The 12,631-nt window shown below is 37.2% G+C and overlaps 1 long non-coding RNA gene across 1 annotated transcript; it reads right to left on the reverse strand.

Moving 5' to 3' along the window:
- Positions 1–1,271: 1,271 nt before the first annotated feature.
- LOC113285550 lies at positions 1,272–5,175 on the reverse strand. Its single transcript, XR_003328728.1, has 4 exons — positions 4,947–5,175; positions 3,352–3,416; positions 1,713–1,771; positions 1,272–1,619 (listed from the first exon to the last, which is right to left on the reverse strand). It is a non-coding gene; the product is annotated as an uncharacterized LOC113285550 (long non-coding RNA).
- Between the last annotated feature and the right edge of the window lie 7,456 nt (positions 5,176–12,631).

The following is a 12,631-nucleotide window of genomic DNA, read 5'->3' on the forward strand; positions in this document are numbered from 1 at the left end:
TCCCTCTATCTCCTCTTTTTCCTCTCTCTCTCCACCTTTTCCCTCTCAAATACGTCACACTTTCTTTCTCTACCAAAAACATTTATCTAGCGCTGAATGGTTTAGCGTTTATGTCACTTTTTCAGCGCTGAACGATTCAGCGTTTCAATCTCGCTGCTAGTTGAACTGAGAGAAGTTGATAGGAGAGAGAAGTATCCAGAAGTAGTGTTAACTTTTTCCCACACTTTTTTCTTGATTTGCAACACTTTTTGGCCAATCTTCCAGTTCAATCTAGCCCATAGGAGTTAGCCTAATCTAGCTGTTAGATTAGCCATCCCATAAAACTTAGGAGGTTAGAAGACCATAGGACTTGGCCTTAACAGTCTTTACAAATACCCTTATGGTATGATTGGAATTTTCGACAAGAAATAATTTATTTCGGACTTCCATTTTAAACCTCCGTATCTTATACATCGACTTCTTAAGCAAGGCTGCTAACGGGGTGTGCCAGGTTTGGTGGGGGTGTATCAGGCCAAGGCAAAAACTGTTTTGTCCTATATGAAAATACTAGTGTATGGCCCGTGACGTAACGGTCCGGGTTTTGGATTGTTAATTCATGTGGCCTTACTAACTCATTCATTACTCTGGGTTGTTGTTGTTATTGATTGGTGTGACCTTACGAACTCATTCATTGACCACCAACCCAATGGTATACCTTGCGATCGCAGTATATACTCTTTGTATTACATTCGACTAAGACAATCTCTGTCTGCATGTTGCATAGGGGGAGGCAGCTAGGAGCATGATGTGCAAGCTTAAATTTATGTTTTTTTTTTGTTTTTTTTTTTTTACAAAATTAGGCTTTCAAGGCCCGTTTAGGCTTGATAGTACCTCTGGCAAGACTTTTTTTTTGTTCTCCATAGAAAGATTCGGTAAATCCATTAGAATGACCAGCATTTGTTTGTTCTTTCAATGTAATCCAATCATCATTTCGAAATCAATTGAAAAAGAGATACATCCAATTGGAAATGATGCTAGTCATACTTAATGCTTGCACATAAGGGGATGATCTGACTTTGTCAGCCACAAAGTAAATTACCAAGCATACATATTATATACAGGTCATTTTGACTATGAATCCATCTTTTAGTAATTTTCGAAACTGGAGCTTCTATGCCAATAGTTGAAGAGTTCGGTTGAGGCCTATATGGCTCCTGATTCCCTACTTACCCCGTCGTCGACCATAGCATATTGATTCATTTATGTTCCCACATTGCCACCACATAAACTACTCAAATTGTATTAACGAAAACAACTCAAAATGAATAAATTTTATAGGTAGTATTTGTTCACAGTGTAAAGACTATTAAGCGGTGGTGTTTCTTCATTGACCGGTGGAATTCCAGAACTTATTAAGGGTCCATAAAGAAACCGTGAACAATCACACACAAATCAATTTGTGTTCCCACAATGGCCACCCCAAATTATTCGCAGATGGACGGACACAATTTAGAACATCTATTTATGAAATATAAAGTGAATTTGTCCATGTAGTACAATCACATAATCGACTGCAAAAAAGGATCATACAACATAAATCTTGTAACACCCTGTAAGAACAACCTCCAACAGTTCTTACCCTGAAATTTAAAAACATTGTGGGATTATTTCCGGGAAATCCACTATAAGGGCGAAAGATTAATAAATCGCCACAAACAACGAGGAAGCACTACCTGACGGCAAATGCAAGGGCATTGAAAATCTGTCACCAGGCTCACCAAAACTCGCCTCACTGCACAACAAAAAATTGGATTGATCATTGATGAGACCGGAAAGGAACAAAAATCCATGTAAAACCTATTTTTAAAAATGGACGGTTGTGAATTCAACATAAAACCTTATTTAGTTAATTTTAAAAGGAAATGAAATGCGAGGTAGCCTCCAATGAAGCACTCTCTATTCATTCATGCACTCTCTATTCAAAAGGTCGATAAATAGATAGCTTCACCAAGTAATACCTCATATCAAAGTGCTCCTTGACTGATAATATACCTATATATGTTTTTCAAAAATCTTGCAAAACCTTAGACAAATAGACAATCACAAAGATGTTGTACCAAAACACCTGAATATATGCAAAATTACAACAACAATAAACTTAGAAATGCAGAGAGTAAGACGAAGAAACGATTTCGAAGAAGAAAAATCCCATGAAAAAACCAAGTTTGGTTCGCAAAGATGACAATGGTCATAACAGATTAAGAACATCATATCCTAAAAATCAACAAAAGTGAAGGTTAATTAGGTCATCAAACCATTACAAAAACCACACACCTAAAGAGGCATATCTGGCCATCTCTAAAACATCTTAACAGTATCCTTAAACCACTACAAAAATCATATACCTAAAAACACTAACAAAATATCTTCTCTTGATGTTCTTCCACAAATTTGGTCACATCATAAACCTAGTTTAATAAGTAAAAAACAGCACCATCAATATTGGTTTGAGATCCTAATAATCCAATAATTCGAAGAGTATTGTTATACTTTCTTTGCCATGGATGGTTAGCCAACAATTAAATTGGATGAGTGAAAGACTTCTTACAATAATCGGAAACCATAATTATTATTTTTTGGTTAGGTAATAGAGTAGTGATGTACATAATTGCTTTTCTGTACTTTAAGTTGAATCTGCTACCACTGTTAAGGATAAAGAGACTTGGTACTCATAAGATAGCATATTTTTTTCTTCTTTTGCTGGGAAAAGTTATATTAGGAAACCAATCACACCAAAATGCAAATTTTGCGAAGTTGGTTCTCTTGGCATAAAATCTCCCAAGACCCTAGCCACAACACTCTTCTTCAAATAGAAAGGTACTCACTATTCAGATACCAATTCAGAACAAACCAATGTTAAAGAACTGTTGTGCAGTGTTAACACCTGTAGTAAGTTTGCAACTATGTGTTGAACCTACTTATCTTTCTGATTTTTGCACCACCTAAATTAGACATGAAGAGGTCAAGCATAACGATTATAACATGAACTTCTAGATTTATGCACGTTATTATTTGTGCTTAGCAATAGGAACTTATAAGGGACTCAATCCACATGTCTATCAAAGTAATGGTTTCAAACACAAAATGGAGGTCTATATGGATACAGTGAAGTGGTTGAACTGTTGGTAAAGATTTAATGACAGACACTCACTTGTTAGGTACATCCAATAACTTCAAATGTATTTTTGATTTTATTCCTTTTACACACACTAATTGGTTAACATACATTAATGGAGACATGGATTCGTTGCAGACAAACACGAAATGGTTATTACTGGGGTGATGGTGGAAAAGATGGAAGAAAAAAAGTACCTTTACTTCAAAATCACCTGTGGTTGGCATATTAAATCCATTATCCTAAGAATCCATCATCATCGCTGTCAAAAGGAAGAATCATATGTTTTTCAAAACTCAGAATCAATTAGAAGAAAGAAAAAAAAACGTCCAAATGCTGCACCGCCGCACATAAGGTACATTACCACATAATTAATTTCATAGTTGGGTCATGAGGTGAGATGCCCACATAACTGAAAAAGAATTACAATGATATTTTTCGTCTATCTTTCCAAAAGTTGAAAGAGCATCGTTCGTATGAAATTTACCCAACATTTCGCTCAAATTGGTCGTATTATTGATGAAAGAAAAAAGAAACGGGCATAAGAATAAAATTTAAGAGAAATGAACACTACGAGCAAGAAAGTAGCCATAAATCAACTAAATGGGAGTTGAGAACACACATTGCCTGTTGTATCTTTCTTTGACCTTGCCTTATGTTTTTTGCTTTCCAAAAGCTAAAAAAAACACACTGAAGTTGCTGTTATAAAGCTAACCACAAATGGATTTTTGGTTTTATTCCTTTTACACACCCTCTAACTGGTTAAAATTTAACTAACTTAAACTGGTTAGCTAGAAATTGGTGGAGACATGGATATACAATGTCATTAATTTGGTTATATTCTTCCGTACTCTTGTTAAGGCTTTCAAATGGCCATTCAAAATTCATCTCAAAAATTCAATAAAAATACTTCCAACTGGCCTTACAAAATTGAAAACTCCAATCAAAAAGAACAAATTCATGGATTCAGTCAACAAACTTCAAATACAAAAGCCATTGTGAGTGTAGGAAAAAACTAAAAGAAAACAACCAACAAAGACCAAAACAATATTAACAAAGATTGACACTAACAGATGACGCATGGAAACGTAATTGCAGTTGCGAGTATGAGAGAGACAAAGAGAAATGGGTACCTGAAATTTCTTGCTTGCGTGGTGGGAAAACAGAAAAGGCATGTATAGGAAAATCAAATCAAATCTTTTGAAAAAGCATATGAGACCAAAAGATGAATAATAACAATCTATAAAATCAAAAGAATATTAAAATGTAATAAGTTAGACTAAGATACTAAGATCAATGCTCAACATCAGTTCCTCTGACCATTTTAACAACAAACTGTACTCGTAGTTTGGTTTAGCTTTAGTTGAGACTTCTTCTCCTTTCATGGTTTAGCTTTATCCGGAAAGCTGATTGTATTACAGTATTACATTTATGGTTTTCACTTTAGATTTATATTTACCATTTTAATTATGGTTGAAGAAAGACAGAACAAACTTCTCGATAGAATGGCTATGTAGACAAAATGTATGGTTGACATAAAAGAGATTAATAAGTTATACAAATGCTTGAAAAGAATGAGTTTGAAGGTCCCTATGAAAATGGGTTCCTATATCATCATAAGGTCAGCTGATGATAGGAAAAAAGGGATTGGTAAGCATTATTACCTTGGTATGTGACCATTCATTTTTGATTAAAATGGGTTCCCATAATCCAAAACTGAATGTGCATTATAACAAACAGTTGAAAGTTGAATAATTCAATTCAAACAGAATGGAATTCAATTGACACTTACCTGAGATTGACGCTTCACTCTGAACTATAATTCTGTGGTGCTCCAAAATCTGCAACAACAAAAACATGCAATGCTACCAAAATCATAAAATTTTCCCCGGAAGAGTACTAAAATGACAGAAACTTACATGCATCTTGATAGGAAAAAGGCGATTGGTAAGCATTGAGAATCTGTGCCGGAAAACTTTTTAGGGGCTTTATATAGTCGAATATTTCAAGGGAACGTAATGGTGTTTTCATAAGGTATGAATCAAACGAATTGAATGGTGGTGTTAAAGGGTTTTATTGTTATGTAACGGAAAATGTTGATTTCCAGCCATAAGAGATCACAGACGTCGGATGGGGGCTTTAAAAGGGGGTTAGTTCTGAGCCACGATTTATCCTTCCCATTTTGAAAGCAACTGCTACCATTGATCTCTTAAAAAGGCTTGTGTGTAACCGTCATATTAGACAAAAACTATTTGTTTTTGTAAGAATGATGTTTTGTCTTATTATGGTTTTGGTACAACCCCACCTAATCTGGTACCCCTGTTAGCAATCTTGGACTTGTTTCTTTATTTCTCACTCAAATCAAGCGAACTCCCCGCCATCTCCATTGCTTCCACCACCATCACATCTTCGTCACCACCACAACCAACTCCAACAACTCCAGTACCACAATCATCTCCATCGCCATCATCACCTTCTTTATCTTCACAACGAACAAAAATCCAAATCCCATCATATTCATTTCAGGGAGATTTTCATGAGATTTCAGATCTATAGATGTTTTTCATATTCCTTTTTCGATTGGTTTTTTCGTTCCAATCGAAATTAGGTTTCAGTAATCATCAACAGGTTCAGAAATCAAACTTTGAATTCATTATTAGCAGCAAATTAGGTCTCATAAAATACCGACCGAAATTAGGTCTCATAAAATTAGGTTTTCTTCAAGGTATCTTTATTCTTTTTCTTTCATTATTCGTCGATGTTACTCATTTGGGTTCGAAAATCTTATGAGAATGGATTTAGTGATCAATTTGGTTTCATATAATCTACAAACAAGAACCCTATTTACAAGTAATTTGTTTGTATATATGATTTAGTAATTTCATGATATTTATAGATATTTTTGATTTTTAATGTATAATCTTTGATTTTCAGATTAATCTTATGGGTGAGCTCGTGAATTGATAATACTGAATTGGGTGTGATGGACTGATTTGTTGTTTTTGGTGGTGAGGTTGGAATGATAAAGGTATAAATTGTTGTATCACTTCTCCGTCAAATGTAGAAGTTACCGAAACAGGTTTGAGAATTAAGAATTTATGAGTTATATATTTCTTTCATGGTTGTGGTTGGATTTTTTGGTTACTGATAGCTTTGTAGATTTTGTATTTATTGGTGCATCTTCTTTAACATAGCAGTATTTACTATGTAATGTCTGCATTTCTTTGACAGAGTTTCCTGGCGAGAAAATCCTTAAATGCACAGTTTCAATGGGTAGGAGCACTTTCTTCTACTGAATGCATATCCAAATTAGATGACATTTTTAAAATGTACAAGGTATGTGTTAAGAAAACTCCTGAAGACTCTGCTAAAAAGTCTCTACACCAAGTCTCTTGACCAAGTACTGTGTCAGAGTCTAAAGCCTACAATATTGGCATGATCAGTCTCTGTATCTTTTACCAAAATCTGTAACAGAATATTGAAACTGTTTTAATATAAATAGAAATGCTCTCTGCACACTGAATGTGTGGAAGCATTCACCGATAACCTATTTGAATATGCACCAAAAACCTTTCATCATCAGATGAATCTGAAAAAGCAGCTGCACAACATGTCAAAAGGTAACAAAACTCTCAAAACCTATTTGAATGATGTTAAATCTTTGTTAGCTCAGTTGGCAGAATCTGGCTGTGCTGTAACAACAAATGAAAAGAAACAAGTCATTAGTAATGGCCTTAACCAAAGCTATGACCCTATTGTCACTGTGTTAAGCACTGTTGAGGATATGCCTATCGATACCTTTTACTCTCATCTGATCACCTATGACATGCGCCAAGAGTCTCAGTTGTCGTTGCTGCAGTCTCCATTAGCCAATGTAGTTGTCCCAAACTTTCCCTCGACAAGCAGAGGTGATCAACGGAAGAATCCAGTCCAACAAAAATATCCATATTCCAACAATAACATGAATGCTCGTCAGCAGCAGAATCAGAGACCTCCTCAGTTCATTGACAAGTGCCAGATCTGTAAAAGAAGGGTCATCTTGGAGATAGATGTTGGTTTCGCTATGACAAAACCACAAGAAACAACCAGCGTTCAGCACAGGCCTATATGGCTTTACCTGGTGACCAGTTTGGCAATCAGTGGGTGACAGACACGGGTGCAACTCACCATCTCACATCTGATATGAGAAATCTGTCCATTCCTCATGAATACAATGGCACTGAGCAGGTTCATGTGGGCAATGGTAATGCACTGGAGATATCCAATGTTGGTAATGCATCTTTTACGTTTAATTCCCGCACTTTTGCAATGAATCATATATATCATGTTCCTAAAATCAAGACAAACTTGTTGTCCGTCTCAAAATTCTGTAGAGACAATAATGTTTATTTTAAGTCTCATGCTGGTTTCTTTGTTGTAAAGGACAAGCGCACGGGGATAATGCTGCTGAGAGAGTTTAATAAGAATGGCCTTTATATGTTTGAAGGGGTAGATTTGATTCAGCACTCAATAAAACCTGAAGCTCTGGTGTCCTCTACACTTCCTATTTGGCACCAGCGACTAGGACATCCAATGCTTAGCACTGTGTCAAAAATCTGTCATCAGTTTTCACTTCCAGTAACAAATAAAAACTTTGACTTCTGTCATTCTTGCCATGTGAGTAAAAGCAAGAAGTTATCTTTTTCTCTAAGTAAAACAGTTTATAATAAGCCATTGAGCTTAGTTGTTTCAGATATATGGGTCTCACCCTCCTTATCAAGAACAGGTTTTCGATATTACATTTTGTTTATGGATGTCTATTCCCACTATACATGGATCTTTCCCCTTGTTCTACGGTCTGATGCATTACAGACATTCATTCTCTTTTGCAAACAAGTTGAGAATCTCACTGGTCATAAGATCAAAATTTTCCAATCTGATAATGCACTAGAATATAAAAAATTTACTTCCTATTTAAATGAGTCTGGCATTCAGCATCGTTTTTCGTGTCCTCACACATCACCTCAAAATGGTTTGGCAGAGCGACGAATCAGACATGTGACAGAGTCTGGTTTGGCCTTACTTTTTCATGCTCATATGCCTAGGTCTTTTTGGGCAGATGCTTTTGTTACTGCATGTTATCTTATAAACCGGCTACCAGCTTCTGTGTCAAGCACAAAAACACCACTTGAACTGTTGTTCCACAAACTTCCAGACTATTCCTTCTTGAAAGTTTTTGGCTGTCTAGCTTATCCTTGCTTAAGGCAATATAACAAAGATAAAATTGAACCTAGGTCAATTCAATGTGTCTTTATAGGCTACAGCAACGCACATAAGGGGTATATGTGTTTAAACAGAGAAACAAATAGAATTTATATCTCTAGGCATGTGCGCTTTGAGGAAACTACATTCCCATTCTTGCCTCTCAAGCAACAATCCCCAGTGCCAAATCCAGGTATTGTACAATACAGCACAAGTATTTTCTCTAAGAAACCATTTGGAAATGGAAATGCTACTGTAATACAGGGTAATGCTTCACAGTCTCCTGCCACACATACATCAGACAACGTGAATCATTCAGAATCGGCCTCAGAAAGTTTGGCTTACTCTGAGGCAACCATCTCCCCTGCATCAAGTCCAGCTACTTCAGCGTCTGCAACTGCTTCTGCTCTGCCAGCTTCATCAGCACCTATACATGACGAAGTCCAAAGTACAACTTTATCACATCCCATGGTCACAAGGGCAAAAGCTGGTATACACAAGCCTATTCAAAAAATGTGCTTGACTGCATCCAAACATCTTCTACATGATGAAGATTTCATGGAGCCAACATGTTTCTCGGCAGCAAGGAAAATTCCAGAATGGCGGGATGCAATGGATGTCCAGATCAATGCATTAATTAGGAATGGCACATACTCTCTGGTGAAACATGAAAAAGGAATGAATGTGGTGGGATCCAAATGGGTGTATCGAGTTAAACAGAATCCAGATGGTTCAATCAACAAGAGAAAGGCACGTCTAGTTGCCAAGGGATATAACCAACAGCTGGGAATTGACTATGGTGAAACCTTTTCACCAGTGGTTAAGCCATGCACTATTCGCCTTGTGCTGTCAATTGCTGTAATGCGCAACTGGGATATAAAATAGTTGGATGTAGAGAACGCCTTTCTTCATGAAGACTTGGAAGAGGATGTATATATGCAGCAGCCTCAGGGGTATGTAGATGAGCTGCATCCAACCCATGTCTGCAAACTGCACAAATCACTCTATGTCCTTAAACAGGCGCCTAGAGCATGGTTTTCAAAACTGAGCACCTACCTAGTCCAGTTGGGGTTCAAGGGTTCAATAGCTGACAGTTCTCTCTTCATTCGTCAAACACAGGGATCCACATTGTACGTTTTAGTGTACGTAGATGACATAATAGTGACCGGTTCACATCCAGTTGAGATCTCTGGATTGATTGAAGATCTTAGTGCTGTGTTTGCACTAAAAGATTTAGGAGATCTTTCTTTCTTTTTGGGGATCTAAGTGCTTAGAAAGGGGACATAACTAATTCTCACACAGCGTAAGTATGTTACAGACCTTCTGCGCAAGACAAAGCTAGATGGGGTAAAGCCAGTAAACACACCTCTGTCAGTAAATGTGAAAATTCAGAAGCAAGGTACCAAAAGGTTTCATGATTCGACATTGTATCGCAGTGTAGTGGGTGCACTGCAATATCTGCACTTAACGCGACCTGATATCTCTGTGGCAGTTAACAAGGTCTGTCAATACATGCATGACCCATATGAAGAGCATTGGGAACTAGTCAAAAGAATTATTTGTTATCTTAAGAATACAGTAGACTATGGTCTGCATATTCGTTCTTCCTCAGACTTCTCTTTGCAAGCCTACTCCGATGCAGACTGGGCTGGAAGTTTGGATGACAGGCGCTCAACGAGTGGCTACTGTATATATTTCGGAGGCAACTTGATCTCATGGAGTGCACGCAAGCAGAAAACGGTATCAAAGTCCAGTACAGAAGCAGAATACCGTGGCATTTCAATAGCCACTTCGGAGATAATATGGATCCAATCCTTGCTGCAAGAGCTTGGTGTCCAAATCTCACCACCAATACTCTGGTGTGATAATTTAGGAGCCACGTACCTAATTTCAAATCCATATTCCATGCTCGTACAAAGCACATTGAAATAGACTATCATTTTGTCCGTGAACGTGTGGCTGCTAGTCTACTTCATGTCAGGTTCATCAGTTCAAGAGATCAGATCGCCGACATCTTTACTAAGGGGCTTCCATCACCTAGATTTCATATTACGTAGCAAGTTGCAACTTCGCCAGCTGCAGTACAACTTGAGGGGAGGTGTTAAGCAAACTCCTGAAGACTCTGCTAAAAAGTCTCTACACCAAGTCTCTTGACCAAGTACTGTGTCAGAGTCTAAAGCCTACAATATTGGCATGATCAGTCTCTGTATCTTTTACCAAAATCTGTAACAGAATATTGAAATTGTTTTAATATAAATAGAACTGCTCTCTGCACACTGAATGTGTGGAAGCATTCACCGATAACCTATCTTCTAACTGTATGTATTGTAAAGAACTTTTGGCTAAATCAAGTATTTTAATACATATTACAAGTTCAGAGAGAAACTGCATTACTGGCCTCTTTTTTATTTGTGATAGTTGGTTATCATTGATTCACTAATAGGAAGCTAAAAGGACACCGGTGGTGGGTGATTTAGATAGTGAATGTGGATACGAGAAATATATGAATGTGATAAATAGGTCTTATTGGATGAAGTGTAAAGTTTTAGCCAACTAATTCACTGGTATAATTACCACGTGTTCTTGTTGCTTTGGGACCTCCAGTAAACTTAGAGTTGATGCATTACCATGCGTAGTTCAGTTTATTTCATGGTGACACAAAACAAGCCAAATCAAGAGCCTTTTGATGCCTACTGTAATGGACCTAATGGTTCTCATTGAATCAATTATCATTTCTCGCTTATATGGTTGTGCATCAGTCACTCTTTGCCAAATTCATATTCACTGTCTATAGTGTACAGCGGCACTAACCTAGAATGGGAATCTTTTTCACCAATTATTTGTTAAACCTCGAAAATGTATCCTTGTTTTAGCTTTTCTTGACCTGGTAATTGAATCCAATTTATTTCTCTATCATTTCTTAACTCTTGATGAGCTGAAGCCTATGCCATGCCTCAGAGTAAATACAAGATGTTATCTCTTAAAAATGCAATTATTTTTTGTTCTTTGTAATACCGCATCAGATTTTTTGTGCTTGATACATTTTTCCTTGTATTTTTTAATGAAAAAAATGTTTTTCAATTTTCACTGGTCTTGAAGATTACAATGATAAAAGAACCCAAGTAGCACCCTATTTCGCAAAATTTGCAGAGACCATGGGTATGGTGCTTGTCAGCACGCTCACTGACAAGGAGGCTCAATGGCTTCTTGAGACTACTCATGCTTTCTATATGAATGATGCTAGGTACAAACTGGTTAGACAATTTTACAAACAGACTCATGATCACTACGGGAAAAAAATACTCATTTACGTTTGAAAAGTCGTGGTAGCACTTTATAAGAGTTCTTGCACAAGCATTCACTTTATTTATTTTTTTATCATTTTAATCTAAACCTAAATATATTTTTGAGATCAATTTTGGTTATTGATACCATATTTTGGGATCAACGTCGGTTGTTGATCCTTAAAATTTTCTAATTTTTTTATTTTGGTATCAATTTTGGTTGTTGACACCATTTTTTTCTTATTATTTTGTAATTTTTGTTGTTGGAATCAACTTCGGTTGTTGACACTAATTTTTATTATTTTCTGACTTTTTCTTAATCAACTTTGGTTGTTGACACCATCGACAGCTGTGGCGGAGGCAGTGGTGGACTAGCGGCGGTGACAGTGGTGGTGCTGGTGGTGGTGGACTGGTGGTGGTGGTTTTGGTGGATTGTCGGTTGATTGGTGGCGTCGGTGGTGGCAATGACGGCGGCGGGCTGGTGGCGGCTGTGGCGGTGGCGGACTGGTGGTGGCGGTGGTGGACTAGTGGCGGCGGAGGTGGTGACAGTGGTGGCGCGGTGGTGGATTAGTGGTGGCGGCGGTGGACTAGTGGTGGCGGCGACAGTAGTGGTGATGGTGGTGCTGGAGTTTGAGGTGGCGGTGGTAGACTTGTGGTGGAGTGCTGGTGGTGAAATGAGAGAAATTTATTTGTTTTAATTAAAGAAATCTGTTTGTATGATAAAATAAGTAAAAATTATATAATAGAGTACCTTTAAGTGGATAAGATGAGGAGTATATTTATTATGGAGTATGGGTATATTTGTTGGTCATGAAAACTAGGGGTATATAATTAATGTACCGAAGAATCATATTATCACGGCTTGAATCTTTTGGAATTTGGGGGCTTTATATGATATCTAACATCCTTAAGGGGATAAGTAGTGAACACGTGCGATGCACGTCGGTAACAT

The sequence above is a fragment of the Papaver somniferum genome, chromosome 6, assembly GCF_003573695.1.
Source record: "Papaver somniferum cultivar HN1 chromosome 6, ASM357369v1, whole genome shotgun sequence".
Taxonomy (NCBI): domain Eukaryota; kingdom Viridiplantae; phylum Streptophyta; class Magnoliopsida; order Ranunculales; family Papaveraceae; genus Papaver; species Papaver somniferum.